This window comes from Hemitrygon akajei, chromosome 22 (genome assembly GCF_048418815.1).
Source record: "Hemitrygon akajei chromosome 22, sHemAka1.3, whole genome shotgun sequence".
NCBI classification, from domain to species: domain Eukaryota; kingdom Metazoa; phylum Chordata; class Chondrichthyes; order Myliobatiformes; family Dasyatidae; genus Hemitrygon; species Hemitrygon akajei.
In genome coordinates, this window is record NC_133145.1 from 58,003,330 (window position 1) to 58,013,512 (window position 10,183).

At 47.2% G+C, this 10,183-nt stretch overlaps 1 non-coding gene across 1 annotated transcript; it reads left to right on the top strand.

The window, feature by feature from the left end:
* Positions 1 to 6,447: 6,447 nt before the first annotated feature.
* On the top strand, positions 6,448 to 6,529 carry trnas-aga (transfer RNA serine (anticodon AGA)). The gene has a single exon. It is a non-coding gene; the product is annotated as a tRNA-Ser (tRNA).
* Positions 6,530 to 10,183: the final 3,654 nt, after the last annotated feature.

Genomic DNA, 10,183 nt, shown 5'->3' on the forward strand with positions numbered 1-10,183 from the left:
TGTCTTTGAGTTTTTCCTCGTTGGATAAACTGATGCCCACGATTGGTTGAAGTATTTCAGTCGTGAACCGTCCCGGACCAACTTTAAAAAAACTGGCCAAAGTCAACAGACCACGTCTCTGATTCCTCCTCTTGGTTAAGTAGTGAGGTAAAAAACTAGATTTTATAAAGAATAATTTAATTTAGTCTGTTTTTAAGTTTTCTTTACACTTTGAGCTGTTTGAAGATTTGAGATTAAGGAGAACAGAGTGATTGTTACACCGGATCGGATGCCGCAGGAAAACCACAATTAGCATGAAGAACACAATTTTTAAAAAATCAACGCAGTTCTTTGAAATGATGTACAAGTAGCTGAGTTCGGCCGTAGATGATTATAGATAGATTGTATGCACGTTAAGGTGACACTGGGTGTGGGAGTGTCTGTTCATAATGTGTCTAGTGGCTGGTATTCACACCCAGTGCTTGATAGCATGACCCAGTCCTGTTCCTCGGTCCCAACGATGAGATTGAAAGGGTAGGACCCTCGCTCGCGGAATCGCCTGGTCAGTGTCTGAATCCCGATCAAGTTGGGGTTAGGATTCAGTGCGTCGGTGTATCAGGTATGTAGTTATTTGGAGACAGAGCACTGTAACGGGTCCTTCTGCCCAGATGAGCCCAATCACACCCTGTATGTCTGGGATTGGGGGGATGGGGAACCAGGGCAGCTGGAGGAAACCCACGAGGTCACGGGGAGAACATGCAAACTCCTTACAGACAGCGTCGGGAACTGAACTTGGGTCACAGGTCCTGTAGTAATGTTGTGTTAGCCGCTACACTACCATGCTGTGTGTGTGTACTTCTGCAACAGAAGGTAGGGGGAGAGGTTTTCTTAATGGTTCCTTCACCTTGGTAACTATTTCCCAAGTGCTTGCATCATGGAATTCTTTATATATATATATATATTATTAAATTTTAAAGAGAATTACATAGAATAATAGAGTAATGAAAATTAATATCAGCCCTCCTCTTAACCCTTCCCCCCTTAACATCCCTGTCTTTATAAAAAAAAAAAGAAAGAAAGATTGCCTGGATATTGGAAGATCCCCACATGCTCCATGGAGTTCAAAATAACTTTAGTATATATCTTTATTTTTTCCCCAAATAACTAATAATGGAATTCTGATGGCAGGAATGGGATTGGCCTCCTGACTAACTACAGCTGCAGCTCCTTAGAGACGGCGTTAAGGAACTGGAGCTGGGGAGATGGATAGATGGGAGCTACAGGGGGGTAGTCATCCCTAAATAGCAGGAGGCAAGCGCCTGGGTGCCTGTCAGGAGAGGGGAAGGGAATGGGCAGCCAGTTCAGAGTACCTCTGGGGGAATTCCCCTCAATAATAAGTTACCACTCTGGATACTGTTGTGGGGGGGGGGGCAAACTAGCTTGGAGAATCTGCAGTGAGCTGGTCTGTAGCTCAGCAGGGAAGGGGGGAGGAGAGGAGTGTGGTGGTGATAGGAGATTCCCTAGGCAGGAGGGGCAGACAGGAATGTCTTGGATCAGGTCCACAGGATTCTAAAGGGGGGGGGGGGACTGCTGGAAGGTGCGGTGCATATTGGTACCAACGACGTAGGTAAGAAGAGGTCCTGAGGAGGGGATGTAGGCAGAAAGCTGAAAAGCAGGACCTCCGCGGTGGTAATCTCTGGATCGTTGCCTGTGCCAGCAGCTAGTGAGGGTAAGAACAGGATGAAATTGGGGCAGGGAGCAGGGTTTCGGATTTCTGCATCATTGGGATCTCTTCTGGGGAAGTATAACCTGTACGAAAGAGACTGGTTTACTCCTGAATCCAAGGGCAAATAAGATCCTTGCGGTCAGGTTTGCTATACGGCAGGAGGGTGGGAACCAGAGTGACAGGGTTGGGAGTGGGGTAGTTGGTGTACAGGCAGAGGCAGTGTGTAGTGAGACTGTCAGGAAGGACAGGCAGATGACAGAAAAAATAACAGTTGGTGGATTGAGTTGAAGTGTAACGTGGGGGTGAAATCAAATGGTGACAAATACAGGACTGAAGGTGTTATATTTGAATACACAGAGTATACGGAATAAGATGTCGTAGCACAGTTACAGAATGGTAGGTACAACATTGTGGGCATCACTGAGTCATGTCTGAAAGAAGATTAACATTAAGGAGTTTTAACATCGAAGGATACACATTGTATTGAAAGGACTGGCATGGGGTGATGTGACTTTATTGGTAAAAACTGAAATCAAATCCTCACAGAGATGACGTAGGATCAGAAGATGTAGAATTCTTGTGGGTAGTGTTAAGAAACTGCGGGGGTAAAAAGACCCTGATGGGAGTTAAATACAGTATATGCCTCCAAATAGTAGCCAGGATACAAATTACAACAGAAGGTAGAAAAGGCATGTAAAAAGAGCAATGTTATAATAGTAATGGGGGACTTCAATATGCAAGTCGATTGGGGAAAATCAGGGTGGGGCTGGATCCCAAGACAGGTAATTTGCAGAATGGCTGTGAGATGGTTTTTAGAGCATCTTGTGATTGAGTACAGTAGGGAAATGGCAATTCCCGGATTGGGTGCTGTGTAATGAACCAAATTTGATTAGGGAGCTTAAGGTAAAGGAGCCCTTAGGAAGCAGTGACCATAATATGATAGAATTCACTCTGCAGTTTGAGCGGGTGAAGAAAAAGTCAGATGTATTGGTATTACAGTGGAGTAAAGGAATTACGTGAGACAGGAGCTGGCCAAAGTTGATTGGAAGCGGAGACTAGGAGGGATGACAGCTGAAAAACATCGGCCGAAGCTTCTGGGGGCAATTTGGACATCGCAGGATAGACGCATCTCAAAGATGAAGTAGTATTATAAAGGGAGAATGAGGCAACCGTGGCTGACAATGGAAATAAAAACAGCATAAAAGCGAAAGAGAGGGCATATAGCAAAAATTAGAAGTCAGATGATTGGGAAGCTTTTTAAAACCAACTGAAGGCAACTACAAAGCCATAAGGAGAGAAAAAAATAGAAGATTAAGGGAAGCTAGCTAATAATATAAAAATGACAGAGAAGCAGTTTCAGCGACGGGTTACTATCGATGCAATGCTCCTCAGACAGGATGAAGAGGTCAATACTCCCCAATGCCATTAGGCTTTACAATTCTACCGCCAGGACTTAAGAACTTTTTAAAAGCTATTATTAATGCTTTTTGAGATAGTGATTTAGATGCATATCATATTTTTTTACTGAGTTAAGTATTGTATGTAATTAGTTTTGCTACAACAAGTGTATGGGACATTGGAAAAAAGTTGAATTTCCCCATGGGGATGAATAAAGTATCTATCTATCTAGTTTCTATTACAAAATACAAATTCTCATAATACATTTTTTTCCCAAATATATGAAGAGTAAAAGATGTGAGTGGATATTGGACTGTTGGAAAATGATGCTGCAGAGGTAGTTATGGGGTACGAAGAAATTGTGGAATTTAATAGGCATTTTGCATCAGTCTTTACCATGGAAGACACTAGCAGTGTGCAGAAATCTGAGAGTGACAACAGGGCAGAAGTGAGTGTCGTTGTGATTACTAAGGAGAAGGTGTTCGGGAAGTTGAAAAGTCTGTAGATAAACCAGCTGGACCAGATGGACTACACTCAGGGTTCTGAAAGAGGTGGCTGAAGAGATTGTGGGGGCATTAGTAATGATCTTTCAAGAATCACTGGATTCTGGAATGGTTCTGGAGGACTGGATAATTGCAAATGTCACTCCACTGTTTAAGAAGGGAGGGAGGCAGAACAAAGGAGATTATAGGCCAATTAGCCTGACTTCTATGGTTGGTTGGGAAGATGTTCCATTATTTACGACGGGGTTTCAGGGGACTTGCAAGCACAGGATAAAATAGGCCGAAGGCAGCATAATTTCCTCAAGGGGAAATCTTGCCTGGCGAATTTGTTGAGGCAAATTCTATGAGGAAATAGGCAAGATAGAAAAAGGAAAGTCAGTGGATATTGTTCACGTGGATTTTCAAAAGGCTTTTGACAAGGTGCTGTATGTGAGGCTGCTTAACTCGATAAGAACTCACTGTATTACAGAAAAAAATAATAGCGTGGACAGAAGATTGGTTGGTTTGCAGGAGGCAAAGATGGAGAATAAAGGGAGCCTTTTCTGGTTGGCTGCTGGTGACTAGTGGTGTACCGCAGGGGATAATGTTGGGACCGCTTCTCTTCTCGTTATATGTCAGTGATCTGGATGACAGAATTGATGGCTCTGAATGATATGAAGATATGCGGAGGGGCAAGTACTGTTGAGGAAACTCTACAAATCTCTGGTGAGACCGCACTTAGAGTATTGTGTTCAATTCTGGTCATCTCATTATAGGAAGGAAGGATGTGGAAGCTATGGTGAGGGTGCAGAGGAGATTTACCAGGATGTTGCCTGGTTTGGAGAACAAGTCATATGAAGCAAGGTTAGCAGAGCTGGGACTTTTCTCTTTGGAGTGTAGAAGAATGAGAGGGGACTTGATAGAGGTCTACAAGATTATGAGAGGCATAGATAGGGTAGATAGTCAGTACCTGTTTCCCAGGGCACCAATAGCAAACACCAGAGGGCATATGTACAAAATTAAGGGAGGGAAGTTTAGGGGGAGACAACAGGGGTAAGTTTTTTTACACAGAGGGTTGTGAGTGCCTGGAATGTCTTGCCAGGGATGGTGGTGGAGGCTAAAACATTAGGGGTATTTAAGAGCCTCTTGGACAGGCACATGGATGAAAGAAAAATGGGTTATGGGGTAATGTGGGTTTTTTAAAGGATTATATGGGTCGGCACAACATGGAGGGCTGAAGGGCCTGTACTGTGCTGTAGTGTTCTATGGTTCTAAGCAGAAGGACTTAGACTGAGCAGAGGAGTGGCAGATGGTATGTAATGTTGTAAAGTGTGTGGCCATGCACTTTGGTAGAAAGAATACAGGTGTAGATTAATTTCCTAAACGGGGAAAATTCAAAAATCGGAGGTACAAATGGACTTGGGAGTCCTTGTGCAAGATTCCTTAAAGGTTAACTTGCAGGTGGAGACAAGGGTAAGGGTAATGTTAGCATTCATTTCGAGAGGATTAGGATGTAAGAGTGAGGATGTTATACTGAGGTTTTATAAAGGATCGGTCAGACCTCATTTAGAGTATTGTGTGCAGTTGTGGGCCTCATATCTGAGAAAAGATACGTCGGCATTGGAGAGGGTTCAGGAGAATGATTCTGGGAATTAAAGGATTAGCACACGAGGAGCATTTAGTGGCTGGAGTTTAGAAGAATGAGGGAGGATCTCATTGAAACTTGCCGAATATTGGAAGGTCTGGTTAAAGTGGATGTGGGGAGGATGTTTCCTGTATCGGGTGAGTCTAGGACCAGAGGACACAGCCTCATACAGGATGGGGATGAAGAGGAATTTCTGTAGCCAGAGGGCGGTGAATCTGTGGACTACATCACCACGGACGGCTGTGGTAGCCAAGTCATTGGGTAGATTTAAAGCAAAGGTTGATAAGCTCGCATTAGTCAGGGTGTCAAAGAAAACAGGGAGGAGGCAGGAGAATGGGGTTGAGAGGGGTAATAAAGCAGCCATGATGGAATGGCAGAGCAGACCCAATGGGCCAGTTGGCCTAATTCTACTCCAGTGTCTTATGGCCTGATGGTAACCAGAAACACGAGATTCTGCAGATGCTGGAAATCTTGGGTAAAGCACACAAAGAGCTGGAGGTAGTCAGCCGGTCAGGCAGCATCTATGGAGGACAGTAAACCTTCCACATTTCGAGTGAGACCCCTCAAGGTGGGGAGGAGGAAGTGGTACACGCTGGCGGGTGATAGGTGAGGGGGGGGGGGAGGTGATGGACAGAAGAGGTAAAGGGCTGGAATCGGATTGGAAAGGAGAGTGGACCATGGGAGAGGGCAGGAGGGGCACCAAAGAAAGGTCACGGGTAGGTAAGAAGAAAAGGGGTGAGAGGGGAGCCGGAATGGGGAATGGAAAAAGAAGTGGCGTGGCGTGGGGTGGGGTGGGGGGGACGGGGAGAAGAAATAACCCGAAGCTGAGAGAAAAAAGATGCTCTAGCAAGCCGTCAGTTTGGAGACTCCTCGCACCCGAGAGCGGCCTCATCGTATCAGTGCGGGATGCCGTGGACCGAGATGATCGGATTCAGAACGGCAAGCCGATTTAAAATGGGAAATCCGGCGTTTGCTCGTCCTCCAGTCCACGTCGGGTCTCCTCGATGGAGGGGCGACCGCGTCGAGAGCATCGGATGCGGTAGGTGAGCCCGACCGGTTGGAAAATGGATTGTCACCCCTGCTGGGGGAGCAGGCAGGGGCAGAATTTATTCACGGAGCGCTGCCTCTGGCTGGGTTCACTCTGAAACTCCGGTCTTAGCTCACTAGTGGATCTTCTCGTGTTTTCACTGCGTCTGCCTCCAACTTCCGCCAGCTCGGTAGTCGTGGCCGAGTGGTTAAGGCGATGGACTAGAAATCCATTGGGGTCTCCCCGCGCAGGTTCGAATCCTGCCGACTACGCGTTGGTTTTTGTTGGCCGACAAAAATCAGCCGCAGAGCCCGTCCCGGACGGACTGTGTTCTGTGACTGTGTACAGCACTGAGATTGGGAAGGGCGACGTTAGTTAATCATTGGAGGTGAGGTGCGCTTGGCTGAACTCCATAATTCAAAACGGGCAGTGCCGGTGATGGGCGAGGAAAGTCCTGCTTTGCCTTCACCGGAATGTAAAGGCGTGGAGAGGATGTTTCCTATCGTGGGGGGAGTCTCGGACCAGAGGGCAGCTTCACACACGAAGACGTCCCTTTAGAGCAGAGTTAAAGGAGGAATTTCTTTAGTCAGAGAATCTGTGGAATTCGTTGCCACAGGCGGCTGTGGAGGGCACAGGGTATGTTTAAAGCAAGGATTGATAGGTTCTTGATTAGTAAGGACGTCGGGGGCAGGAGAATCGGGCTGAGAGGGAGAATAAATCAGCTGTTTACATTTAGAGACAGAGAGCGAAATAGGCCCTTTAACCCCACCCTAATCACAAGGCACTTTACAATGACCAATTAACCTAATAACCGGCGCTTCTTTGGATTGTGGGAGGAGACCGGAGCATTCGGAGGAAACTCCGCCGTTCCACGGGGAGGGAGGAGGTGTCAGAACTGAATTCCAAACTACCATTGGCTTTGCATAAACTGCTATGTTACCATGGTGCCCCAGGTTGAGTAGTCAGAGTGTCAGAGGTTACAGGGAGAAGGCGGGAGATTGGGGGGTCGGAAGGTTAATGAACCAGCCACGATCGAATGGCACAGCAGACTCAGTGGGCCGAATGGCCCAATTTGTGTCTTATGATCTTAAAAGCTGAGAGGTTGTGTTGAAACTGTGCAGACCCTGCTGGGGCCTCACTGAGCGGACCGGTTGCTGAGCTGTAGGTAGGTGTGGCTGTGCTGGAGAGCGTGCGGAGGAGACTCACCAGGATGTGGCCTGATTGGGAGGGTTTCAGTCATGGGGAGAGACTGGATTGGGCTGGTCTGATCTGACAGTGACGTACTGTGTACGATTATAAAGAAATACATAGAGTGGATGGTGCTGATTTTTTCCCGTTAGGTGTGCCTAAAGCACATTCTGGTCTCCGCATGGGCCAGTCATGGTCACAACTCAGGTCACGACTGATCGTGCGTCTCTGTGGGTGTGAGCCAGCAGTTCTACCCGCTGTGTCACTCTTACACAATCAGACACACCTCTGTGTCCGGCTGAAAGATTGTAGCTTGTTGCTGGTTTAACCCCGGGCCCAGCTGGGACTTTGGTCCGCCCGGTTATGGCATCTGAGCCGCGCTCTTTAACCAGATTGTCTCCTCATCTGGCGTTGTTCTGAGAAGGTGAACGTCCACCTTTGCCCCCGGTTCCCACGTTTCTGGAGAATGTCTCCGTCTGTTCCACATTGGATCTGAAGGGTTCACTCCAAGGATTCCAATTTGGCCAGGCAGGGTGGGTACCTGCCCTGCATCAGTCTCATTTTAACAAGACACCTGGGTGGGCACCGACCTTCATTTCTCCCGAGTTTAAACCAGAACCTTTGTTTCTCCTGACCTCTGGGCACTGACATTTGTCTCTCCTGACCCCTGGACACTGACCCCTGGGCATCGACCTTTGTTTCTGCTGAGTTTAAACTGGAACGTGGGTCTTTTCACTTCAAGTCTGACGTTGCTCCAATCAGTTGTGAACAAAATGGTTGCCACCGCTGTCCAGACCTGTGCCAATGTGCCTGTGGAACATTATTACATCCCGTTCCCTGCTCCAGCGGACTGGGGAGTGTGCGTTGGGACGTGTTGCTGGTAGTTCCCAGAATCGAGTACTTGAAGCTGTGACACACAAGTGTCGCACAATTCATCAGATTTATTTTCTGTCCTGCTCGTCCACTTTGTTCCCTTGAGATATTTCCACTATTCCATTATCCCTGATAGATAAATAAATTGTCAGAATGAAGACTTGTTGTTCTCTGCAAGTCTGCCTCATAGCTGTTAGACTGAGCTGGAGCTGACTCACACTGTCCTGTGCACAGCTTGTGCGTGTTTGTGTATACACATTTCTGTCTGTATACCTGAGTGTATGCCTATTGTCCTGTTTATTATTAACTAGTTAATTATCATACTGCCCTGCACTGTTTTGTGCACTTTATGTAGCCCTGTGCAGGTCTATAGTCTAGTGTAGTTTGTGTTGTTTCATGTAGCACCAGGGTCCTGGAGGAAAGTTGTTTTGTTTTTACTGTGTACTGTACCAGCAGTTTGTGGTCGAAATGACAATAAAAAGCGATTTGACTTGGTGTGTGTGTGTGTGTGTGTACACGTGCACACATCTGGGTGCATGTGTTTTTCTGCGTGTGTGTCTAATACCAAAGGGCATGCATTGAAAGTGAAGGAGGGAGGTTCAAAGGGGATGTGTGGGGGTAAGTTTTTTTTTACTCAGAGGGTGGAGGATGCCTGGTGTGGTGGGGGAGGCCATTACATTAGAGGCTTTTAAGAGACGTTTCAATAGGCACGTGAAAGTGAGGAAGATGGAGGGGATGTGGACAATGTGTAGGTAGGAGGTTCCTGTACTGTACTCTTCTGTGTTGTGTGTGTGTGGTGCTGCGCAGGCATACTGCGTACCTCAGTGAGCAGGTACATGAAGGGTACGCACATGTTCAGCAAGTGTCCATGCATTGCTGTGTATGCATTTGCCTGCATGTCTGTGCCCGGGTGTTCGCACATGTGCATTTGTGTGGACACCAGGAAATCTGCAGAAGCTGGAAATTCAAACAACACACACAAAATGCTGGTGGAACGCAGCAGGTCAGGCAGCATCTATGGGGAGAAGTACAGTCGACGTTCCGGGCCGAGACCCTTGGTCAGGACAGGATGCCCTGCCACCCAATCGGTGCAGTGCTGAGGGTGGCCACCAGATGGCGGTGGATCCACAGTTTACTCGCTCACTCTGGATTAAGCGGCTCCACTCTGCAGCTGATTACAAACTTCCCTTGGCTTTTGCCCAGTCTCACTTGCTTTAAAGGGGGCACCTTCCCAAAATCTGAGGGTTCATTTTGCAGAAGAATGCAGACTTTTGGGAAACGCTCAGGGAGCACTGTGGCGCAGCTCTGGTAAGACCATAAAACAGAGGAGCAGAAGTCAGCCATTCGGCCCATCGAGTCTGCTCCGCCATTTCATCATGAGCTGATCCAATCTCCCCTTTAGTCCCATTCCCCCGCCTTCTCGCCATAACCGTTGATGCCCTGACTACTCAGATACCTATCAATCTCTGCCTTAAATACTCCCAATGACTTGGCCTCCACTGTCGCCCGTGGCAACAAATTCCATAGATTCACCACCCTCTGGCTAAAAAAATTTCTTCACATCTCTGTTCTGAATGGGCGCCCTGCAATCCTCAAGTCATGTCGTCTCGTACTAGACTCCACCATCATGGGAAACAACTTTACCACATCCACTCTGTCCACGCCTTTCAACATTCGAAATGTTTCTATGAGGTCCCCCCCTCATTCTTCTAAACTCCAAAGAGTACAGTCCAAGAGCGGTCAAACGTTCCTCATATGTTAACCCTCTCATTCTAGTGAATCTTCTCTGAACCCTCTCCAATGTCAGCACATCCTTTCTTAAATAAGGAGCCCAAAACTGCACACAGTATTCCAAGTGAGGTCTT